Below are 12,623 nucleotides of genomic sequence, written 5' to 3'. Positions count from 1 at the left end.
CAACTAAAACGTATTTCAGGTTATTGCATCGCTCCATATGGATGAAGTCCAATTGAATCACCTCAAAGGGGCATGAAGGGGGAGCAAAACTGCCAGGAGGAGTTGGGGTTCCTTTGCCAGGATTGTACATCATACACACCATACAATTCTTCACCAGACGTTCAGCACATTTCGTAATGCCATCATTCTTCCATACAGGAGACAACAATTTACAAATACCTTTCGTGCTAATATGTGCTAACCCATGCGCCATTGTCACAACGGCCAGCACATACGCATCAGGCAACAACCATCTTTTCTGATCCGACAAATCAATCCAACAACCATTCGCATCCAACTTTCCCGTGCTTTCTTTCCACTTCGCCTTTTCAGTCTCGGTGGCCTCATTCTGAATTGCTTTCACACTCTCGATAGTGTCCTCACACATACTCGATTCTGTAGGCTACCTAACCGAACTCGTCACATACATTCGAGTGCTAAGGTTCCGGGTAGTCTCCTTAGCAGTCTCATCCGCAAACGCATTACCACGACCAACATCATCCGTCACCTTACGATGCGCACTACATTTAACAATCGCTACTTGTTTAGGCAACGTCAATGCATCCAAAAGGTCATTCACAAGCTGGCCATGCTGAATCTTCGTACCGTGCGACGTCAAGAAACCTCTCTCTCTCCACAATCGTCCAAAACTGTGAGCGACGCCAAATGCGTATTGGCTGTGGGTAAACACATTCACACGTTTCCCTTTCGCTAACACACATGCTCTAGTAAGAGCGATCAGCTCTGCAGCTTGGGCAGAATTCTGATTTAATCTTGCAGTCTCAACAACAGTATTCAACGTTACAACAGCATAAGCAGTAGTCACATCGCCATTCGGCAACTTAAAACATGACCCATCCACATACAGTGTACCATCCGGTTCTTCCAATGGGGTGTTTTTAAGGTCCACTCGACCTTTTGTTTCCTCTTCTGTCCTCAAGTAGCAATCATGTTCTGCTACTTCATCTGACTCTGTGCTAATTGGTAACAAAGTTGCCGGGTTCAGAACGTTACAACGTTTTATCTGAATGTGGCTTGCCAACAACGTCAACTCGTACCCAGACAACCTCGCACTCGTCAAGTGCTGAGTTTTCGTTCGATTCAAAAGAGTATCGACTGCATGCGGAACCATCACCGCAAGCATATTATCCATGACCAATCCTGCTGATTGTCGGATGGAGACCGCAGCTGCCGCTGTTGCTCGTAAACAACTCGGCAATGCTCTAGCTACTGGGTCCAAGGTCGAGGAAAAATATGCACATGGACGTTGCTTACCACCAAAAGGTTGCTTTAAGACACTCAAAGCACAACCTTCCCTCTCGTGAACATATAACGTAAACGGCTTACTGTAGTCAGGGGTACCTAACACAGGAGCCGAACACAATGAATCACGCAGTTCAGAAAAACTTTTCTGACATTCTTCCGTCCATGGTAAAGGAGTTGAAACATCCTTGCACGTAAGAGCCACCAATGGTTTCGCTAGCAATGAAAAATTAGGAATCCATTGCCTGCAGTACGACGTGATACCTAAAAAGGCACGCACATCTCTTTGGGTTTTTGGCACAGCCATTCGCGCAATTGCTGCAATCCTCTCTGGGGTCAACCTCCTTCCCTCCTTTGACAATAAGTGACCTAGATAGGTTACTTCTTGACAACAATATTGGAGTTTAGAAGGGGACACCTTATGATTCAACTCACAGAGATGTTGCAGCAACGATACCGTGGCAATTTTGCAAATGTCCTGAGTATCAGCAGCCACCAATAAGTCGTCGACGTATTGGATCAAGGCCGCACCGACCGGCAACCTAAACGCATCCAGTTGACCCTTCAAGGCTTGACTGTAAATCGATGGACTTTCACAGTAGTCCTGAGGAGCGCATTTGAACCGGAAGCTACGTCCACCGAGAGAGAAACCGAAAAGGTCCCTGCTCTCCTCGGCAATCGGGATGCTGAAAAACGCATTTTTCAAGTCAATCACCGAAAACCATGATGCAGAAGCTGGAATCAGAGTCAGTAGCGCCGTGATGTCAGGCACAACGGGAAATTGAGGAACCACAATTTTATTCACCTCCCGTAAATCGATAACAAAACGATAAACAGGCGGTTTTGAAGGATCAGTACGTTTAAGAATGGGCAGCACAGGGCTGTTGCACACGTTTCCCCGAGTCTCTTCAATAACATCTTTTTCAATCAGATCATAAATGATCGCTAACAGTGCTCGTTCACCATCAAGGGAGATACGATATTGGGGAATACGTGGCAGTCGCACATTAGATTTCAACTGTACAACATAAGGGGAGATATCAAGTAGGCCTACGTCATTTGGACCCGTTGCCCACAAAGACGCAGGAAGAGAACTCAATTCCGGTGGAAGCTTATCGAGAGACAAATACATAGGAGAGACAACCCTCTCTCCTAACGTAAGCTTTACACCCGCAGGAGAACAATACAAAGTCGCATACAAACGTTTAAGCAAATCCAGGCCCAAAAGATTTTCACCACAACCCGTAGTCAAAATCAACGGAGCTTCTAGCTCACGTGGCCCAATTTTAAGGGGCAAAGGGCGTGAAACTGGATTGCTAACAGGGGCGCCAGAGAATCCAACGGAAACATTTGTTAAGCCAGACAAAGGTGCGCCAGGGAGTTTCGAATGCATGATAGAACTTTTCGCTGCACCAGTGTCCAACAGAAAAGGCTCAACGACGCCCGATGTAGCAACTGCGACGTAAGGCCCTCTCTGATCAACCGGAACTGATACCACTCCCTCTCCTTGTCTTTGGCTGTCCTAGTAATTACTGTCGTCAGTTCCCTGATCGACGTAATAATCGTCTACATTGTACTGCGCAGATCGTCCTTGCGACGATCCACGTTGATCAAAACAATTATTAGAATTGGATGAGTTATCTGAGCGATCGTTCTGAGCACCACGACCTCTACCACGTGATGCCTGTTGCGAACCACCGCGACCTCCCCTCGACGAGTTACCACTATTACGTTCATTCAAAACAGGGCAATTGAATTTAATGTGTCCCTCCTGTCTACAATAAGCACATTGATTGTACCCCAACGATGACCTTTGGGAGGAGGAATCATTACGCGGCTGCGATCGATTCGATTGCGACTGCGATCTATTCTGTTGGGACGCATTCTGATTTGAACGCGGAGGATACGCTTGTTGCAACAACACTTTAGTTTTGAGCTCTTTCGTCTTTTTGTCAGCACGGTCGTTCTCCTCTTTCTCCCTATTCTCATAATATTGCGCCGTAGCCAATATCTGAGCCGAAGTAGAAACGGCCCATGCACTTTCCGAATTCTTTAACTTATTGCTCAAATCGGGCAATAAATTTGAAACAAATTTATCCACAAACAATCTCTGACCACCCTCGGTACCCATATCTTGTCCACTATGGTCAATGAATGCTTCCTCAAACCTCGTAAAGAAGTCGGAAACACTCTCATCTTTCTTCTGCTTACAAGCTGACAATTTGTCCCAGTTTACCCTCATAGCTGGCATAAGCGTTTTCATTAATGTTATTATTCGTTGAGGAAGAGCAGTAATCAACTGATCGGGTTTAGTAGCAGCCACTTGTCCGGCATCTGCCGCTACAATGGCAGCCCAATCACCGCCTAATTCATTCGGATGATTTTCCTGCCGAATCTTAGCCCATACCGGTTGCGGTACGACATTGCCGAACAACATATCGATATCGGCAAGATTCATTACCGTAGCATCTACGAGCTGCGATAATTCCTTATAATACCCTGTAGGATTTTTGCGTGGATCAGGCAAAGATTGCTTCACCTGTAGCACTTCCGATCGTTTCCATGGGAGATGTATCCACACTCTCTGGAAATGCGCCACTGTCGCAGGGTTAGCATTAGGATCAGCTGGTATCCAAACCGGTGGAACTTCTCGCATGGGAAATTGGCCAGACTCGTCTGGTTGTTTTTCAATATCCTCAACGAACAATGCATGAGGTATCGGAGCGGGACGAAAAGATAGCAATCGCTCAACAGCACGTCGAACGTTGGTATCCACTATCAGTCCACTCGAGAACTGAAGCTGAAGATCAGATAAAGCGGTCAGCACCTCGTCAGGCGCGTCGGCCGCTATTTGATCATAAAGGAACTTACACATTTCATTAAACACATATCTCTGGGTTGGTATATTGAATTGACAAAATGTATCGAGGACAACACGGGGTGGACTCCTAAGAGGATTTACCATCCAACCCATCGCCATATTATATAGCGCAACGCGTTCTCTGTTTCCAGGAAGCTGACTACGTCTCTGAGGACCATCGGAACCAGCGGACCCATGAACAGGTCCGAGCGAATGAAAGAAGCTAGCCGCAAGAGGAGTAGTACGAGAACGAGTAGAGGGAGAAGCATACGATACAGGACTAACAAGAGAAGGAGTAGAAACAGTAGCAACAGCAGGAGTTAACAAAACAGGAGCAGTAGCAGGAGCAGCAGCGGGAGCAGGAGTATGTGGAAGCGGAGGAGCAGTAGGGATGGCAACAGGCAAAGGAGCAGGAACAGTCGGAAGGGCAGGTGCAGGTTGAGGAACAGGCGGTGGAAGAATAGGCGGAAGAATAGGTACGGCAGGGACCACAGGAGCTGCGGTACCCTGTACGTACGGAGGTGGTGACTTCATGAGATAAGACATTAAAGGATCCTCAACTGACTCTTCCTTCTTTTCCGACTCCGTAGGCAAAGCGGGATAACATTTATCTACGGTCATACGCTGTAGTCTATCAAACACTTCCTTATCCTTAACCTCCTTATCACGCTGAAATTGCTCTGCTTTCTTCACTATGGTAGCAACATTATCTCGCTGATTACGTTTAGTCTGTCTGATTTCTTTCTGTCGGGCTTCTTTGCGCCACAACCGAAAGGCATCAAACATGGCCGGCCTTGACTTTCTTTCGAATAATTTAATCTCTAGATTATCTAAGATCGGGGCCTCGAAGCTACCATGAGGTGGCCAGCGAAGGTCGCCGTCCTTCTTTGTGTATTTAATCCAGTAATCGTTAAAGGTAATTGGGCCTAGCCCATGCTTACTATAGAGCTCATAAGTGGGAGTTCCAACCGGAGGTATCGGACACGAGTCCTCCAGTCGGGAATCCGTACCACAAGGTCTGAAACAACTAAACAAAGTACTGCGACCAGGCATCTTGCACTCTAGCCGAGTTTCACAAACTTCAAGGGTTACGGGATTTACCAAGTCCCAGCAAAGAACAAAACCCTCGGTTTTTGGCGGCTGCAGTCGTCAAACAACACAACAAAGTACGCTAGCAAAGTGTCACCGACAAAAACACTCACACAGCGTGAACAACAAAAACACTCGCTAAAGTGTCAACAACCAAGAACTCTGGGAGCGACCCACAAATACTTAACTCAAAGATCGATGGCGTCACCAGGAAGGCCCGTCAATCGTCTCGCTCTACCAAGGTCTACGCCAGGCGCCAAAACAGGTCTACAGTCAGGGCAGCAGTCCGTCGCAGCCGTCCGGAGGCGGGAATCTTCGCGGGAAAAGTCTTCGGGCCACTTGTTTCGACAACAGGATCGATGAAGTGGAGTGCACCTTCCCTCGGAGATTTCACACGAAGTTCCTCACGATCGTCGGGCTTGGACCGGTACCACTGATGCAGCCCCACATTGGGCGCCAACTGAAGGACTGGGTTCTTTAAGACCCAGCGGTGCCAGGGCACAACACCTGAAACCTTCGTGGGTAACCTGCTCCGGCGTACGAATCACAGAGACACGGGACACTTCCTTCGGCGTCAAAGATTCAAGGTTTATTTGCTGCAGGGAACACAGAAGTCACGACAAGTACACCACGTGCAACTTGGGGAGACTGCTTCAAATTGGTTCTGTGGATCGCTCCTTTTATACAGTTTTTACCCATAGGACAACATGGCACACAAAAGTTTACAACCCGGTTCTCACCATTATCCCCCAGAGGGGTCGCTTTGGTCACTTTGAAAACACATGAGGTCCTGAACATAAGTGCGGAAACATTTGGTGGTTCCCAACTGTAAAAACCCATCTTCCCACCATTAGCAAATTCCAATCAGCAGTAAAATAGATCGAAATAGGAACAAGGACAGGTGCAGAGGAAGACGGAGACAGTGGGGAGATCGGAAAGGGTGTAAATGGGGAGGTATCGGGAAACACGAGATACAGGCATCAAAGGGACGTGCCTAATGAGATGCACGGCTGAGACAATAAGTCCGTGCGGCAAGATGAGCCTCAAGCGGCGCCATCTGCCTTACAGTAGCATCCCCCTCGTCATAAACACACTTACAAAGAACATGTGTCTTCCGCAAATATCTTGGGAGTCCCAGGGTCGCGAAGCGGACAGCGTCCGTTCGCTGACTACTTGAGGGCAAGAGACAAAATGGATGCCGTATCTAAGATGGAACCCGTGGGTACAGATGAAAAACCCACATAACAAACGAACGGTTTAAGTTAGCACAGCGAAACTGCGCACACTTACTAAACTCGTCATTTGCGGTTCATAGATACCAGACTCGACCATATTCGTGCGAGTCGAAAACACCACTTACAATTGTCACGGAACCTCACCAGATTGGTACCTGTGTCGCTTATGGTCAGGATGAGAAATCAGGGGTGGTAGAAACTGCTTTACCGTGGGGGTGTGTGTGTGAATGAGTGGTGTGTTACACTGGACAGAGGAGTGCAAGTTCTCTGAGATAGGAATCTTGCTGAATATTTTCAATTCTTTACTCCTGTTAAGCTCAGACCCCCAGGTTCCCTGTGTCAAACTTTTCTTGAGAACGTCCGCCAAAATGGAGCCTGCTTTTGATCTCCGTGGTCTTTTTAGATATAGTAGGTTGGAGCTGGTCAGATTCTGTGAAAAGGGAGGCATAGAGGTGAGTGAGTTGGATACTCAGTCCCAGCTTAGGGACAGCCTGATCCTATGGCAAAAGGATCAGTGGGATCTTGAGCACAGTGAGAAAGATAGGGCTCGGGCCGCACGCCATGAGGGTGGTGAGTCTGTGGAGAGCCCTGAAGAATGTGAATTTGATGAAGATGACAGTGAATGGGAACCAGCAGATAGTGAGGACCCCATAGATAGGGAGTCCCTTGCTGGGTCCAGTGTCAGTACCAGCGCCCCATCCCTTTCCCTGTCCCCAGAAGAGTGGCTGGATAGGAAGGAAGAAGGGGAGCATCAGCTAGCGATGGAACAGCTCAGGTTGGAGCATGCCAAGCTAGAGGCTGAAAGGGCCTTGTTCAGGGAGAAGGTAGCCCTAGAGAGTAGGTTATCCCCTAAGTGCAGTTGTAATTGTCTGGATTCCCCAGGGAGGGTGGAGTCCAGTGGTGGCAGCGATTTAAGTGTCAGTGTAGACAGTCCCACTCCCAGTTCCCCGAGTATGGTACCTGTTTCCCTAGAAGAGGAGTGTCGGTTGAAATTCAGGAACCTTAGGAAACAACCTCACCAGGATTGGGAGGAGTATTCCGATGAGTGTGAGGATGCACTGATTGATTGGTTAAGGGTTCACGGGGAACCTGAGTATTATAGGCTGTTCAACCTAGTTGTCAGGGAGCAGCTGCTCAATTGTTTTGCGCCAGAGTTGCGCCGACACCTGTTAGGGTGTGGATTGACTAAGCCTTGTGAGCTTGCAAGAGAAGCAGAGCACTGGGACAGTGCGAGAGGTTCTTTAAAGTCACTAGTGAGTGATTCCAACAATAGTGGGTCAGGTGTCCTCCAACCCAGCGTGGTGGAGGAGGGTGAGAGTAGCCCAGCTAGGCCCCAGTATGGTGAGGAGGGTGTAGGGGCTAACTGGCTGTCTCAGTAGAGCGGGAGTGAGTGTGAGACCGAGAGTCCCCAGATGCCCAAAGCCCTGCCTCAGAGCCTGGATGGTTTCTTTAGGGAACACCAGGATGGGGACCTAAGCTTACCTGTTAGTTCACTTGAGGGAGATCTCCTAGTGTGTAGAGGACCTGGAGCATCTGTAAGCGGAGCATCTATGGTTATAGAGTCTGGCAGTACTGCTCCAGCAGGGAGGGTACAGAAGTCCAGCAAAAAGAGTGATTGGGGGATAGTATGTGAGTCCCCAGAAGTCCTGGAGTGCAAGGCAGTGATTCCACCAAAGGTTCTAGACCGGAGGTTGGAGGTCCAGGTTCAGGATTCACCTGACCTGAAGGGTGGGAATACTGTAATCAGTGTCCTGACCAGTTCTTTCTCCAGTGGTACCGCCCCGGTTGGGAGGGAGCAGGACTCTGGAAGGGGGTACAGAGGGTGAGAGAGCCCACCTCTGACCCCGGTACCACCTAAGGGGTTAAACCCTAGGTTGGGAGAATGATGTTTAGAGGGTACCCCTCGCAGGAGGAGGAGGAACCCTAGGAGAAGAGGTAAGGGGAGGAGAGCCTTCCCTGAGACTCCTGGTCCACCTAAGGTTGTAGACCCTAGGCTGGAGAACCAGTGGCAGTCTAGCCCTGTCTTGCAGGCAGGAAGAGTGAAGAATGGCTATTATGTGCCAGGGGTTACTACCCCCCACTTTGTGAGTAGACAGAAACCAGTGGCACCTGGGTGGCCTAGGGCCTGGTCCTGGCTGAGGGCAGCTGGAGAGTACCAGTGGGGTAGCCCAGTTAGTCCCTACCATAGTTTTAGAAAAAACCCCAGGGGTTCACCGTGGCGTAAAACAGGAGGGTGTCCCTGCGGTTGCGGGCCCGCGTCCGTGTTTTATTGCCCCAAGCAGGGAAGCCCATCACAGTGGTGATTGGTCTGCCCTGCGTTTTGGCTGGAAGGGGGTTGTGTTGGACTTGGCCCTTCTGGCAGGTTCACCCCTAATCTTTTTGCTTTTAATCTATGATCTGTGTGGATGATTTTTGGTCTCTGCGTACTTTTTCCCTGTGTCCCAGAGTAAAGTGGGTGCATGTAGTTAGGCTGGCCTGCTCTCCCATAGGGATGCATGGGGAATGTCTGTGTCCCTGGTAGTTCCTGATGCGTGGGGAGTGCAGACTCGAATTTGGTATGTGCGAGCTCGTGAGAATGAATGCTTTGCAATGATGTATGTGGCATGAGTGTGTCTTGTGTAGAAATGCCACTTTTAGGACTTGGTATATTAATGTAAAATATGCCTGACGTGTGATTGGCTGGAGCTGGCTGGTGAGCCTGGTTCCAGGAAGGCTGGATGGGTCTGCCCGGTGGTGAGTGTGAGATTAGCATGTTGATGGCTGGGGAGGAGTGCACCTGGTCCCTGATGGGGCTGGACTTTCCCCACACAATGCTGGTTCCACCCCCTGTGGTGCGACTGATGACCCTAGCCCTGCCAGTGAATGAAATGGGTGGTTGAGCCATCAACGGTTCTTCAAAACCCGCTGCGACTGGTTCCCCCATACCCTGCACCTACAGACAAAGGAATTTACAGTATAAGAAGGGGCTGTGTCCCCTAACAAGTTGTTCTGCTTTTGGATCCTAGCTGAGGGGGCTGCTGCTGTTGCTGGGGCCAGGAGGACCGCCACTTGGATTGTCTCTCTGCCTGGAGACCCAGTGAGCTGGCTCTGGGCCCAGCCTTGCCCCCTGTCTGTCTCCAGACCTTGCTGGAGCTTTGCTGTTGCCTTCAACGCTGAGAGCGCTTTTCCTTTACCCCTTAAGCGCTTGGGAGCGCTGTAGATTGCCTCTTGCGCTTAAGAGTGCTTTATTTCTTATCCCTAGCGCCTGAAGCGCTTTATTTGGTCTTGGCCGGTGCCCACCCCGACTCTGTTCGCCCCATGTGGTGATCGAGCGGCGCAGGTGTCTCCCCGCTCAATTGCCGCCTTCATTTGCCATGAGCGAGTGCCCACCTCGCTTTATATTTTAAATCAAAAGCCGGAGCCCACCCGGCATTGCCCCGTGGTTTCACCGCGTCAGCCCAGGACAAAGAACCGCCGAGAGAAGCTGCTGGGAGAGCCGCGCTGGGATTGGCCCAGCCGGCCGAGCCTCCCGCCGCGTCATCAGAGGAGGAAACTGGAAGCAGGAAGCAGCCTGCATTGTCCGTCCCGAGGCTCCCGAGCGAAGGGAGAGCCCCGGGGAAAGAGTCCCGCCCCCGCAGCCGGAGGTGAGAGGAGACGCGCGTCTCTTCTGAGGCCGCCCAGGAGACCGACCGAGTCCCGCCGACCGGTGAGTGTAGTCCGGTGTTGTTGTTGGGAGGGGTCTCCCTGAGGTGCCTTGTGGATCCAGAGTCTCCCGAGCAGAGGCTCCACCAGTTTCTTTTCGTGCTAAGAGCGGCCCCGGTTGACAGCGGGCCGCTCCACCGGTGCAGAGAGCCTGAGAGTCTCCACCGATCCCGGGGGCAGTTTGAGTTCTTTCCGAGCCCCGAGAGGCTCAGGGCATTCCCGTTTTCGAGCCCACGAGGCTCCAGGCCCACCTTTTGTGTATTTAGAGCCACGAGAGAGGCTCTCAGCCCATATTTGATTTACGAGCCAGAAAAGCTCGTGGGGGCACATCTGTTCTCAAGCCCATGAGGCTCCACGCCCGCATAATTGTTCTTTAGAGCCCGAGAGGCTCCTGCGTGCCATTCTTTCAAGTTAGAGCCCTGCGAGGCTCCCACGTGGTGTCCCACCCCAGTGTTCTTGAGCCCACAAGGCTCCAATGTTGGCATCATCTGTATTTACAACTGTCCAGCACTTAGTGGACAGTTGCTACGTTTAGGCTTGTGTTCTTGGCTGCCTGCGCAGCCTCCCTGACAATTTGGACTCAGGGCATTTCAGCCCTTGCGAGGCCAGTTGGCCTGGGGGACAATTCTAGTGTTGTGCTACATGCACTCTGCGCATTGTAATTTACTTGTTTATGTGATTCCTGCGCAAATGTTCTACCTGCACCTCTGAATGTGTTTTAATGCCTCATGTGCAATTGTTTATGCTTTTATTACCTTTGCTAAAAGTGACCTGCTTGGGTGATTGTTTATGTTTTATCCCCTTTGCTAAAAATGACCTGCTTAGGTGATTGTTTAGGTTTCCTTCCCTTTGCTAAAAGTGGCCTGCTTAGTTGATGGTTTTCCTTCTATAGGTCCTGATGATAAGGTCCTAGTTCCCTGCGTGATTTTCCTACAGTGTTTAGGGTTGCGTAGGAGGTATTTACCCTTACCAGTGATTACTGGTTATGTGCTACATTTACTATTTTAGTGCTACATTCATTATATGTTTATGTGCTAAGTGTTATACCTACAAGTATTATTTCTAACAAGTGCCTACCCCTGACAGTGGTCCATGTGGCCCTGTCCTGTACATAATCCCTTGTAAATTCTGACCGTGCCTGTTGGCACATTGTAAAGTGTGTGTTTTATCTAATGTGTTTTTGCTATAATACAAAGGCTATTTTTTATATAACCTTGTGTGGAGTTTCCTTTGTGGTGGGCCTTGGGTGTTGTTGCTGGGTGCGCGCGCATACGCTTTACACATCGCCTCTGAGATTAGCCTTGCTGCTCACGTCACGTTACCTAGAGGGTGAGCAGGGGTTATCTTGGTGTGTAACTCCCTTGCCCTGACCTTAGACATGGTGATCTCTGACTGACTTTTGCGTGAGCCTTGGCCAGCCCGGGGTCCCGGGTCTAACAATGGTTAATTGGAAAACATGGCTGCCTGGCAACAAACAATGCAGAATTGTGGCACAGGACACCTTGCTCATGAACACTGCATCTCCATTTGCTCTCTGTGGCCAAAACGATTACTAAGCCAGGAGTAATACAAGAGTAAGTCACATAAATGCATGGGAGAATATTGGTGAATTGGGTTCTAAGTGGCTAACTTAGAGGGTCTACAGAAGAATATCAAAAATGTGCAAAGCAGCAGTTGAGAGCAACCATGTGGTCACTTCTGCTGACCCTCTACCATAAGGAAGTCTAATAGAGTCATTTAAAGTTTGGCAAAATGGCGCACAAATCCGCCAAACTTGTTGTTCCTCTGTCCTATCGAGAGGCGGTGGAGCAGTAGGATTTTTGACTGAGGCTTCTCACCTAGCTTCACCAAGGGAACTTGTGACCCACAGGTTTGTCCTCCACGAGGCCATCTGATCAAAGTAAATGTTACTCTTCCCTATTTAGGGTGAGATGACAATTAATCCTTTTCTCTAGTAGGGCTACGTGGTGGTCCCAGGTTGGGAAATCACACAATAGTTCCCAAATGAAGGGAGAAAGTTCCTTGTGACTTATGGCCATTGGTATTTTATTCTTTAAGAACAACACCCTCTTTGGGATTTGATGTTGCAGAACAAAATTATTAGCTAAGCTAGTGCCTCAAACATAGTCCCCACTCAACAAGGATCAATGCCTTTAGCTTAGCAGCAGCAACAACTTCACTAACGGCACAGAGACACCAGGCTGGAAGGTGGGAATCTCTAAATCTGTTGGGTGGTCTTCCACCAGTGGAAACTTTAAATGTAGTAAGTAGAAACAAGGCATCCCCCGTGCTAAGTAGGAACCTGTGCCAATTATTTATTAACACACAATGGTACAATGGGGGCTAATTTAATTATATTTTCAACACTATCTCTTTGCAAAACAATTAAGTCTGATTTCGAGTTTTATGGATGGGTTACTCAGTCACAAACATGATATATACCCCATCCATCTGAC

At 49.3% G+C, this 12,623-nt stretch overlaps 1 protein-coding gene and 1 pseudogene across 1 annotated transcript in view; both read left to right on the top strand.

The window, feature by feature from the left end:
* CHRDL1 (chordin like 1) overlaps positions 1–12,623 on the top strand; it is a 665,455-nt gene that overhangs the window by 336,522 nt on the left and 316,310 nt on the right. The gene's annotated exons all lie outside the window — the stretch shown is intronic.
* On the top strand, positions 6,714–8,789 carry LOC147662630 (uncharacterized; annotated as a pseudogene).

Source organism: Lissotriton vulgaris, unplaced genomic scaffold, assembly GCF_964263255.1.
Source record: "Lissotriton vulgaris unplaced genomic scaffold, aLisVul1.2 SCAFFOLD_666, whole genome shotgun sequence".
Classification (NCBI taxonomy): domain Eukaryota; kingdom Metazoa; phylum Chordata; class Amphibia; order Caudata; family Salamandridae; genus Lissotriton; species Lissotriton vulgaris.
This window is presented reverse-complemented; position numbering and strand designations above follow the sequence as displayed.